Genomic DNA, 13285 nt, shown 5'->3' with positions numbered 1-13285 from the left:
CGCTCGCTATTTTACGTAAACCACGCCCATATTTCGCAGCAACACACTGCGCACGCCGCATTTTCACCTTTTCCTATGCCACGCCTATAACCGCATGCCCCGCCCCCTAATTATAATACAACTCTGCCTACAGCCAAAAAAGTGTCCCGGAATTTTTTTTTACAATGTTGGCAATTATGCAAACACAGCCACTGTGTCCCTATGAGATCCCGTAGATGCTGCAGGTGATGAACACTTCCTGGTTGGTGGGGCGCAGGAAGGGGACACTCTGATCCACAGCACAACAGGGCACAGTGTGGTTGACGTTACTTCCGGGAACGATGCAGGAGGGTGGTGCTCGCGTTCAGAGCATGCGTGCTCCTTCGTCAGGCTTAGCTGGCAGCCATGTTGGAAGTGGGCATAAGTACTAGGGGCTGGATTATGATTTGACAAAAAAGTCCTGTAACCATGGAAATAATGACAGCACACAATGAAAGAAAATACATATGTACAGCTAAGGTAGAGAGGGGAAAAGGATGGGACTGGAGAAGTGTGATATAATTAATATATATTAGCAACTATATATGTCATGCTCAAAGGTAGGTAGTTTGATTGTCAACCCCCGGGGAAAGACGATCGGAAGGTACACGTTCATTTATGATTTTTATATAGGAGGACTTATTAATTCGAATTTTTCATGAACCTTCCTTGGGAAGCCCCAATTATTAAATATTAGGAGGATATATATAAAAAACTGTGTAAGGGGGGGAATAAATAAGATGGGGATACAGGGGTTTTTTGGTTAAAAACAACATATTTTAAATATTTTAAATTTGAAAAGCTCATTATGTATGAAAAAAAAACTTATAATGATAATAAAAAATAAATAAATATAAAAATAAAATTAAAGTAGAAATAAATATATAAAAAAATAAAAATACAAAAAAAAATAAATGTAATAAAATACAAATAAAAATAAGTAATATTTAGTTCTTTAGGTTATGGACTATATGCCCACCTAATAATACATATGGACTGAAGTGTAAGAAAATTGGTAAGAAATATAAAACAAGTAAACTTAACGAGCTTATAAGAGAATTTGTAACATTTTAGGTGCAACTTTTTGAGAAACCAATTAAAATTTCAAGGTGATTAATGGAGCATATAATAAAATAATATACTAAAACGTATACAGTACCAATAACGACTAATAAGAGGGTGACAATTGACTCTATTGACTCTATGACTCTATGACATACACACGCAGTCCTGAGGATATTTGCTCATGATGTTCCTTAAAGTGTCTTAGTACACTGTGCTTATCACTTCCCTTCTCTACCAAACTGCGATGCTCTCCGAATCTGGTTTCCAGTTCACTTTCAAGCACCTTGATAGCCGTCAGATTGTCGTCAAATATCCTCCTGGAAAAGTGATTGAGCCTGGCTGTTAGGATTTTCAGATAGTGAGTCTGACTTGGTGGAAGGAGACCTCTCTTTTGGCTCTGGTTCTAGTCTCTCTGGAATGGGAACAGGGAGACAGGAGCGCAGCGGGGTAGGAGGGTCCAGTCAGGTGCAGCGGCAGATGCTAGGTAGATAGAGATCTTCAGGTGCAGGAGCTCCCTGTAGCAAGAAGGCAGCTGGTGGAGAAAGGCCACGGGCCGTGGAACCCGGATGGGTGGATCTCTGGATGAGGAGGTAGCAGACACAGAAGCAAGCAGGAGCCAGCAGAAGAATCAGGTAACAAGCAGAGGTTCGGCAACAGGTATCAGTCCAAGAAGGGTCAAACAAGCCGGGGTCGGAGCAGGAGAGATCAGCGGAGTCAAACGGAGCCGGGTCAGGTATCAGATAGGGTTCAGGCAGAATAACAGATCACTTCAGGTACTAGCTGCAGACGAACAGCACAGAACCTCCGCAGCTGTGCCTTTAAAAAGGGCCACTGGCGCCAATCGTACTAACGCGCACACGTGCGTGCGTGTACCGCGCGCACATACGAATCGACGTGCACCCACGCGCGTCTGAAGACGCTCGTGCCCACAACGACCCGCGTGCGCGTACGGAGACCCGATCGCACAGAACGGACGGATTCCTGACATTGCCCCCCCACAAGGGGCAACCTCCGGGTGCCCCTAGCGACTCTTTTCTCCGGATGTGCAGCAAAAAAGGCCTGGATTAGTCTATTAGCATGTAAGTTAGCAGCAGGTTCCCATGAATTATTCTCCGGGCCATAGCCCTTCCATTTAATCAGAAACTGACCTTGTCCCCGTCGTCTTCTGAAGTCCAGGATGGCTTCCACTTCATATTCCTCGCTGCCATCAATCAGCACAGGGTCAGGTGGCCTTGTTCCTCTACCAGGGAAGGGATCAGGTACAGCAGGCTTAAGCAGAGCTACATGGAAGACTGGGTGTATTCTCATGGAATCAGGTAAGGACAATTCATATGACACCTCGTTAGTCCTCCTCTTAACAGGAAATGGACCCAGAAATTTGGGTGCCAACTTCCTAGAGGGGCAAGCTAATTTTAAGTTAGAAGAAGACAGCCATACCTGATCCCCGACTTGAAGGATCAATTCTCCCCTTCTCCCTCGATCGAAGCTCCTCTTGCTGTCAGCCTGAGCCTTGGTTATGGCCTCCTGCAGGGTCCGGTTATTCCTCTGAAGAAAAGATACTGTGTCCTGTACCGCTGGAACATGGGATTCTGTAAGGATATCGGGAAGAAAAGACAGGTTAAAACCATAATTAGCAAAGAACGGGGACTGCCCTGTGGTAGCATGGCTGGCATTGTTGTAGGCGAATTCCGCCAGAGGTAACAGGGAAACCCAATCGTCCTGAACAAAGGAAGAAAAACATCTGATGTATTGCTCGAGGGTTTGGTTGGTGCGTTCCGTTTGCCCATTGGTCTGTGGGTGGTAGGCGGAGGACAAGGCCAACTCTATTTTCAAAGCTTCACATAGGGCTCTCCAGAAACGGGAGGTGAACTGGACCCCTCTATCAGATACGATGTTGGTGGGTACCCCGTGAAGCCTGATTATCTCCTTGATGAAAATGTGGGCCGTCTCAGTCGCGGAGGGGGTTCCCTTTAAGGGTAGGAAGTGGGCCATCTTAGACAAACGGTCACAAACCACAAAGATGGCAGTACAGTTCTCAGAAGGGGGAAGTTCCACAATAAAATCCATAGTAATCATCCGCCAGGGGCGGTCGGTTGCGGGAAGAGGTTTAAGCAGCCCCCAGGCCCGGTTTCTGGGGACCTTATTCCGGCTACACACGGGGCAAGAATTCACGTATTGCTTGCAGAACTCCCTCATGCCTGGCCACCAGAAGGAGCGTTGTACAAGCTCCAAAGTCTTGCGGACACCAAAGTGCCCTGCGAGAGGATGGTCATGAAGGAGACCCAAGATCTTTATTCTGACGTCTTCAGGGATGAAGATCAGATTGTCCTTCCAAAGCAGGCCCTCTCTGGATGCTAATGAAATTCCTGGGGGACAGGAGGATGTGGAGGAAGCTCGTTTTAACAGAGACACTAGGTCTGGCTGAATGAGTAGAAAGGCGTTAGCAGGGAGGATGGTATCCGGGGGCGCGGTGTCCTTGGAGCTGTCAAACATGCGGGAGAGCGCATCCGGCTTCACATTTCTTGATCCAGGGCGATAGGTTATGTGAAAGCAGAACCGAGAGAAGAAGAGGGCCCAGCGGGCCTGCCGAGGTTTTAGACGTTTAGCGGTACGAAGGTACTCGAGATTCTTGTGATCCGTGTAGATGAGTACGGGGTGTACCGCCCCCTCAAGTAAGTATCTCCACTCCTCCAAAGCAGACTTAATGGCAAGTAATTCTCGGTCCCCCACATCATAATTCCTCTCTGCCGCAGAGAGTTTTCGAGAAAAGAGCCCCACGGGGTGCATCAAGTCATCTTTACCTAGGCGCTGGGAAACCACCGCCCCTACTGCTATCTCAGAGGCATCTACCTCCAGAATATAGGGTCTAGACGGATCCGGGTGGCTGAGGATGGGAGCAGAGGTAAACAAGTCCTTGAGTTTCTTAAAGGCGGCCTGAGCCTCAGGACCCCAATAAAAACGCATATTTTGTTTAGTGAGCTGGGTGATGGGAGAGATAATGGCTGAGAACCCCTTAATACATTTTCTATAAAAATTGGCGAAGCCCACAAAGCGTTGGATGCCCTTTTTGTCGGTGGGGGCTGGCCATTCGAGGACAGCAGCAACCTTTTGTGGGTCCATCCTGATGCCTGCTGGGGAGATTTCAAGGCCGAGAAATTGGATATCCTGTTGCTCAAATTTACATTTTTTGGCTTTAGCGTAAAGTCCATGTTGCCGGAGCCGAAGCAGTACTCTGCCGACGTGTCCACGGTGCTGTTCCAGGGACCTGGAGAAAATCAGGATGTCGTCATGATATACGATAATGAAAATATCCAAAAAGTCCCGGAAAACATCATTAATCAAGTGCTGGAAGGTGGCTGGGGCGTTGCACAACCCGAAAGGCATCACTAGGTACTCGTAGTGCCCAAAGCGAGTTCGGAACGCAGTCTTCCACTCATCACCTGCTCGTATACGGACCAAGTTATAGGCTCCCCTCAAATCCAATTTGGTGAAGATAGTAGCCGACCTCAGTTTTTGAAAAAGTTCCGGAATCAGGGGTAGTGGATAGCGATTTTTAATCGTGATTCTGTTCAGCTCCCGATAGTCCACACAGGGTCGAAGGGTCTGGTCTTTTTTAGTAACGAAAAATATTCCAGCACCGGCAGGAGACGTGGAGTGACGGATGAACCCCTTCTTGAGGTTCTCGGAGATGTAGGCCTTCAGGGCCTCTTGCTCCTTCTCGGACAAAGGGTAGACACGTCCAAACGGAATCTCTGCACCAGGAAGGAGCTCAATGGTACAATCGAAAGGGCGATGCGGGGGAAGGGAATCAGCCCCCCGTTTACTGAAGACGTCCAGAAACTCGTGGTAAGGCTCGGGGACTGACTGACATAAGTCCAGGTCTGGGTCTAGGCAGAGAAGCGTTCTGGGCTGTACAGAAGCCCCAGGAAGACAGTGGTCCTGGCAGTAAGGGAAGAGGAACCTCACCTCCCCGGAAGACCAGTCAATGGAGGGATTATGTGCCTGCAGCCATGGTATGCCCAGGATCACAGGAAAAAGTGGTGACAAAATGACATCAAGAGTTAATATTTCCGTATGTTGGCAGGAGGTGGTGGTGGGTAGTGGAAGGGTCTCCTGGGTGACTCGGCCGGATTTAATTTGGGAACCATCGGCCAGGAAGATAGAGAGTCCATGAGGTTTTTTCTGGAGAGGAATGGAATGTAAGTTGGTGAAGGCAGCGTCAATGAAGCAACCGCAGGCCCCGGAGTCAAGGATGGCGTTGACGTGGATCGTTCTTTCCTGTAGCTGAAATGAGAGCAGAAGGGCAACATGGAAAGAGTTGGAAGGCAGGGTTATGGAACTGTGAGACACAGAAGAGAGGCACTTACGTGTCTTAACAGGGCAGTTGGCCACATAATGTCCGGAACCGCCACAATATAGGCACAAGTTCATCTGTCGGTGGCGGGCTCGCTCTTCAGGAGACAGAGTAGGCCGGAGTAATCCAAGCTGCATGGGTTCCTCAGGAGCAAGGGCAACACTGGCAGGCCCCCCTTGAGGGGGAGGAGAGAAGAAAGGTGTGGAAGACGGGGTTCTGGCGGTCATCCAGGCTGGTCTTTGGGGTTGGGAGGAGCGTTCGGCCCTACGCTCGCGAAGTCTTCGATCGATCCGAATGGCCAGGGCAATTAAGTCCTCCAAGGCGTCAGGGGTACCAACATGGGCTAATTCATCCTTAAGGCCCTCAGACAGGCCCATGCGAAATTGATGTCTTAGGGCCGACTCGTTCCACTGGGTATCTGCGCTCCAGCGTCTAAAGTCCGAGACATAGTCCTCAGCCGTCCTATGGCCCTGCTGGAGCGCAGTTAAAGCGGATTCCGCAGTGGCAGCCCACTGAGGATCATCGTAAAGTTGAGCCATCCCCTCGAAGAAGGTAGAGAGAGTCTGAGTAAGGGGATTGTCATTCTCCAGAAGGTGGTGGGCCCAGGACTGAGGTTCTCCTTGCAGAAGGAAGATAACAAACCCCACTTTAGTTGCCTCCAGGGAGAAGGTCCTGGGCTGGAGGGCAAAATATAACTGGCAGGCGTTGCGAAAGGCCCGGAATTTAGAGCGGTCCCCTGCAAACCTCTCCGGAATGGGAACCCTAGGTTCAGGTGGAAGCATCATGACGGCCGAATGGGTGGCTGGCTGAACAGGAGGAGGCTGAGGTGCGGTGACTGATGAACCGGGGGTAGAGAGATGCTGAACACGCTCCTCCAACCTGGTGTAGCCATCCTGAAGGGACTTCACGGCCTGGGTGAGAGCCGCAAGGTGCGAGCAGATCTCCTTCATGGCGGAGGCCCCTTCCGCAGACTCAGTCATGGCTGTTCGTACTGTTAGGATTTTCAGATAGTGAGTTTGACTTGGTGGAAGGAGACCTCTCTTACGGCTCTGGTTCTAGTCTCTCTGGAATGGGAACAGGGAGACAGGAGCGCAGCGGGGTAGGAGGGTCCAGCCAGGTGCAGCGGCAGATGCTAGGTAGATAGAGATCTTCAGGTGCAGGAGCTCCCTGTAGCAAGAAGGCAGCTGGTGGAGAAAGGCCACGGGCCATGGAACCCGGATGGGTGGATCTCTGGATGAGGAGGTAGCAGACACAGAAGCAAGCAGGAGCCAGCAGAAGAATCAGGTAACAAGCAGAGGTTCGGCAACAGGTATCAGTCCAAGAAGGATCAAACAAGCCGGGGTCGGAGCAGGAGAGATCAGCGGAGTCAAACGGAGCCGGGTCAGGTATCAGATAGGGTTCAGGCAGAATAACAGATCACTTCAGGTACTAGCTGCAGACGAACAGCACAGAACCTCCGCAGCTGTGCCTTTAAAAAGGGCCACTGGCGCCAATCGTACTAACGCGCACACGTGCGTGCGTGTACCGCGCGCACATACGAACGACGTGCACCCGCGCGCGTCTGAAGACGCTCGTGCCCACGACGACCCGCGGCACGAACGCGCGTGCGCGTACGGAGACCCGATCGCTCAGAACGGACGGATTCCTGACACTGGCTCTGTACGCGTTGTCAGAGGTGAAGGCATGCCACAATATCGCAATCCCTTTGAAAAAGGAGATCTGTTTATTAAGTTTGATGTCCAGTTCCCAGAAAACAACTGGATCAACCCAGAGAAACTAACAGAACTTGAAGACCTCCTACCTGCCAGACCTGAATCCTCCACAATTGCCTCAGAAGCAGAGGAAGTAGACCTTCAAGAATTTGACAGCACCCGTGGCCCGGGAAGCGGGCAGAGGCGTGAGGCCTACAATGATAGTTCAGATGAAGAAAGCAGCCACCATGGGCCTGGTGTACAGTGTGCTCATCAGTAAACCTTTCTCTACAAAGTAGCACAACAAAAAGGATTACCTTTTTTGAATTGTGTTTTTCTGCCTGTTGTTTTTTTTTTTTTTTTTTTTTTTCCATTTTGTTTTTTTTCCTGCAACCCAGCTGAAATTTTTGCCCAAACAATCCTGATATGGGACGTCTCTGTTGCTGTATGTGTAACTTAAAACAAAAATGGTTCTATAGTATTTACAGTGTATAATTTAATACTAACCACACACCTTACATGCAGTTTCGACCATTCTGTAGCTTTAAAAAAATAAATAAATAAACCAAAAAAAAAACCCCCCAAAAAAAACCTTTTCGGTTCAAAATTAGATTCAAAATTAGATTCCGCAATATCAAAGGTTACCTCTTTTTCCCAAGTATGGATAGACGCCTCTGCCCGCTTCCCGGGCCACGGGTGCTGTCAAATTCTTGAAGGTCTACTTCCTCTGCTTCTGAGGCAATTGTGGAGGATTCAGGTCTGGCAGGTAGGAGGTCTTCAAGTTCAAAAATCAAAGACAACCATTCCGGGAGACCAACAAAAATCTTTTTGATGCCATGCATGCCCAGCCCGCAATAGTAGGTGCGAGGCTAAGGCTATTTTCCCAAGTATGGATAGACAGAATAAACGATCCCTGGACGATATCCACCATTCAGCAAGGTCACAGGTGGAAGGTCAAGCAAAAACCGCCAAAAAAACACTACAGGCCCACCAAACTACCATTTTCGCATCTGAAACGGAAGCTTTTAGTCAAATACATCATGGAGTTGCTCCAAAAGCAAGCAATCATGGAAGTTCCACAGGAGCAGAGAGGAGAAGGTTTTTACTCTCCCCTTTTCTTGGTGTTAAAGAAAACAGGAGACCTGAGGCCTGTGCTGGATTTAAAAAAGTTGAACCAAATGATTCTAGTCGAATCGTTCAGGATGGAGAGTCTCCAATCAATATTACTAACAGTAGGAGAGAAAGATTGGATGCTCTCGGTCGATTTGTCCGACGCTTATCTACACATTCCAGTGCATCAAACCTTTCAAAAGTACCTGCGCTTTGCGATAGGCAAGAAACACTTTCAATTCAAAAGCCTCCCTTTCCGGATATCGACGGCACCCAGGACCTTCACAAAGGTTTTACTTCCAGTTATAGCACTATTGAGAGAGAGGGGACTAAGAGTCCTACACTATCTCGACGATATTATTCTTCTAGCAGACAATCGAGAAACACTTCTACGACATCGGTCAATTCTGATTTTCCACACTCCAGCAATTCGGGTGGATAGTGAATTGGAGGAAGAGCAGCCTGGTCCCACACAGTAGGGCTTCCCCAGGAAAAACTTTATCCCCTCATCCGCAAAGTAAAAAGGCTCCTGTCAGCAGACCACCTGTCTGCAAGAAAGTGCTTAAGCGTTCTGGGCTCAATGTCATCAACCTTTCTAATGGTTCAGTGGTCCCAATGGATTTCGAGGGTCCTCCAGAATTCGTTCCTAAAACAATGGAACGGGGTATCAATGTCACAACAAATATCGATCACCAGGGCAGTCAAGGAATCTGTACGATGGTGGACTCAAACCAGCAATTTAACACGCCGTCGTCCTATCGTTCATCCACTCCCAGAAATAGTAACATCAGACGCCAGTCATCTTGGGTGGGGAGCGTATCATCTAGACCGGGGAGCACAGGGCTGCTGGCCCTTCTGTCCACAAGGGATAGTCTCAAACGTTCTGGAGCTCAGGGCCGCATGGCAAGCACTCCTAACTTTCAGTTCCCTCTCTTTCAGGGAAGAGTGTCCTCCTGCGCATGGACAATACAGTGGCTGTGAATTATGTCCGCAGGCAAGGGGGCACCAGAAGCAAAGTCCTAATGCAGGAAGTTCGACCTATAATCGAGCGGGCACAAGTCCACCTGACGGATTTGAAGGCAGTATACGTACCCGCGATTCACAACCAACTCGTGGACGACCTAAGTCGAATATTTATATCAAACAACGAGTGGTCTCTCAGTCACAAGGCCTTTACTCTTCTGACACGCAAATGGGGCGTTCCCGATATGGATCTGGCAGCAACTCCAGCGAACCGCAAATGTACTCGCTTCTTAGCAAGGACCGCCTATCCAGCAGCAACAGGGATCGACTGTCTCCACCATCCTTGGGAATTTCGCCTAGGTTACATATTCCCTCCGGTGCCCCTGATAGCCAGGTTTCTGGCCAGACTGAGGAGTTCGTCTTCCACAGTAATAGCAGTGTTGCCCTTCTGGCCCAGAAGACCATGGTTTCCGACCATCCTGCAATTGAACACAGAGGAGCCTCTCCCACTTCCGCTGTTCCCAGACTTGCTCTCGCAAGGGCAATTCCTACACCCGTCACCAGAGCGATTACACCTGACGGCTTGGAAACTGAAAGGGAAAGGTTGTTAGATCAGGGTTGTTCATTAAGAGTAATATCTACCTTACAACAAGCAAGGAAGAAATCGACAAACAACATATATAATACGATTTGGGAGAAATTTTCCGCAATAGCCCAACAGCAGTCCTGGAACCCCCTCTCTCCATCAGTCTCTCAGGTGTTAGAATTTCTACAACTAGGCCCCGAAAAAGGATTAAGGTCAAGCACCTTAAAAGTTCACGTCTCTGCCATATCCGCAATGACAGGAATCAAATGAGCTTTAAATCCCCTCATCATTCAGTTTCAGAAGGCATGCCTAAAAATAAGGCCTCCCAGAAAACCAACTTTTCCGACCTGGGACCTGTCAATCGTTGGAAGCTTTAACAAAAGAACCTTTCTCGCCGGTGGGATCAATATCCCTATGGGACTTGACACTAAAACTATCATTTCTAGTTGCAATCACATCGGCCAAGAGGGTCTCTGAGCTGCAAGCTCTATTAATCAAAGAACCACACCTAGTTTTTTACCCAGACAGGGTCGTACTCAGACCTTCGGACCAGTTCGTGCCAAAGGTAGCATCTAGCTTCCACTTTAATCCGGAGATCAATCTTCCTGTTTTTCTCAACACAGATGGAAATTCGCATCCTCTGGACGTGAAGTCTGCAATCTCTACCTATCTGGAAGTTACCGCTCCATTCAGAAAGTCAGAAAACCTCCTGGTCATTCCGCATGGCGCCAAAAAAGGTCAAGCGGCTTCTTCAAGGACAATAGCTTCATGGTTGATTAAAATTATCAAGAAAGCATATCTAGTTCAACATCTTCCAATACCGGAAAACCTGAAAGCGCATTCAACGAGGGCGATGGCGGCCTCATGGGCAGCGTACTGTAGAGTATCACCAGAGACTATATACAAGGCAGCAACTTGGACGTCAAAAACCACATTCATGTCGCACTACAGAATAGACCCGGCTCAATTAACTACGGTTGAGTTCGGGAGATCAATTATTCAATCAAATTCATCCATACCTTGTACTTGAGTAAATAAAAACTTCTGAAAGGCACCCTCCCATGTAGCCAGTTATTTCCCAGTGTGTGTGCTGCCATGATGCGTCAGAAAAACGGAAAATTGTATACTCACCTATCCGTAATTTTCCTTTCCTGACGCATCCCATGGCAGCACACAGGATCCCACCCCTCTAAGGTGATAGTTACTGAGAATGCAGTGGTGGACTCCTCTTCAAATCTTATAGCTAACCAGTCCTATCAGGTTGTGGAGGCGGAGTCACAACCCAGTGTGTGTGCTGCCATGGGATGAGTCAGGAAAGGAAAATTACGGAAAGGTGAGTATACAATTTTCCGTTTTTTTAACTGTGGTGGTGAAATCACCTCCTACAGCACTGGAGTCACGGCTTTATATATCGTGGGAGCAAACGCTGTTGCTGTCAAGATAAATAAATACGCGCTGCAGCTGAATGGCGTACCTGATAAGTGTCACGTACCTAGTAGGCGAGCCCGGAATGCAGGAAGCGGCCCCTCGTAGCCCCTGGCTAAAGAACCCCTGGAGATGGTAAAAGAAGCTCAACAGTTCAGGGGGCACAAGTGCCTGGCGGGTAGATGCTGGTCCGGATGGGCAGCAGGACACCAACAGCAAGCAGATGAAGCTGAAGACAAGAGACTGGTGTAGGCAGGCACAAGTGGTAGACTGGCTGGCAGACGGACGTCAGCGGGTACAGCAGTCACAGGATATCCAACCAGGTAGGTAGGAACAGCGGAGTCGGGTACAGGCCGGGTCAGCAGGTAGCGGTCAACGTGGTACAAGAGGGATGAGGCAGAGGCGTAGTCAGACAAGCAGGAGGTCGTAGGCAGGCAGCAACGGATCAGGGTCAAGGTCAAGCCGGGTAACAGGAACTAAGGTAGCAGATACAGGTATAGGGTAGTAGGATCTCCGAACGCGCTGTAGACTGGTCAGCACGAGTGGAAGGGAGCAAGTGCCTTAAGAAGACTGTAGGGCGCCAAACGGTCGCACGACGAGTCAGCGTGCGCGAGTGGACGTGCGCCCGTTCATGCCCCCACGTGCACGCGTGCGTTCGTTCAAGGCGACGCGAGTGCGTCCGATCGCTCTAGCGCGCGTTAACGGAGCACGACGGGTCCTTGACAACAAACTTCTATGGGTAAGTCTCTCGTGCGCAAACGAGACGCCAGGACGATCGTGACACTGCCCCCCCCCCCCAAAGGGCAGCCTCCGGATGCCCAACCGAGCCATCTTACTCGGATGGGAGTTCTTAAAGGCACGGATGAGTCTTTTAGCATGAATATTAGATTCTGGCTCCCAAGAATTCTCCTCCGGGCCGTACCCTTTCCACTTGACCAGAAATTGGGTCTGGTTTCGCCTTTTCCTGCAATCCAGTATGGATTCGATCTCAAATTCAATTTCTCCATTGATCATCACGGGTTCTGGAGGGCCGGTCATCCTGTCAACGAAGGGGTCCGGGACTGCGGGTTTGAGTAGTGACACGTGAAAAACTGGATGGATCCGGAAGGACTCGGGAAGCTTAAGTTCGAAAGCCACGTTATTCAGTTTCCTTTTGATCGGAAAGGGGCCCACAAATTTCGGACCCAACTTCTTAGAGGGGCAGGACAATCTGAGGTTCAAGGTAGACAACCAGACCTGGTCCCCAATCTTGAGATCCAGCTCCCCCCTCCTTTTCCTGTCAAAAACTTCCTTGTTGTGCTCTTGGGACTTGGTCAGGGTCTCTTGTAGAAGCTTGTTGTTTGATTCAAGGAAGTTAAGACGATCCTGTACTGCTGGTACCGAACATTCAGGGAAGGTGCCAGGCAAGAATACTGGGTGGAAGCCGAAGTTCGCGTAGAAGGGGGACTGTTTGGTGGCAGAGTGGACCGTGTTGTTGTAGGCGAATTCGGCCATAGGCAGGAGAGAGGCCCAGTCGTCCTGGGAGAAGGAGGAGAAACAACGGAGGTACTGCTCCAGGGTCTGGTTCGTCCTCTCAGTCTGGCCGTTGGTCTGTGGATGGTAGGCTGAGGACAGACAAAGATCGATCTTTAAGGCTCCGCAGAGCGCTCTCCAAAATCTCGAGGTGAATTGCACCCCCCTGTCTGATGTGATGTTAACGGGAATGCCGTGGAGTCTTACGATTTCTTTGATAAAGGTGTTGGCTGTCTCTGTAGCTGAGGGAGTGCCCTTCATGGGCAGGAAGTGAGCCATTTTGGTAAGTCTATCGACTATAACGAAAATCGTAGAATAGTTCTCTGACGGGGGGAGTTCAACGATGAAATCCATGGAGATCATCCTCCATGGTCTATCAGGAACAGGCAGCGGTCTTAGCAGGCCCCAGGCTCTTGACTTGCTGCCTTTGCTTCGGGTGCAGATGACACAGGTTTCCACGTACCTCTTACAGTCGTCCTTCATGCGAGGCCACCAGAATGTGCGTTGGAGTAGTTCCAGAGTCTTGAATACCCCAAAGTGGCCGGCCAGTGGGTGATCGTG

The sequence above is a fragment of the Lithobates pipiens genome, unplaced genomic scaffold (assembly GCF_037356315.1).
Source record: "Lithobates pipiens isolate NorthernLeopardFrog02 unplaced genomic scaffold, aLitPip1_a1.2 Scaffold_18, whole genome shotgun sequence".
Lineage (NCBI taxonomy): Eukaryota > Metazoa > Chordata > Amphibia > Anura > Ranidae > Lithobates > Lithobates pipiens.
This window is presented reverse-complemented; position numbering follows the sequence as displayed.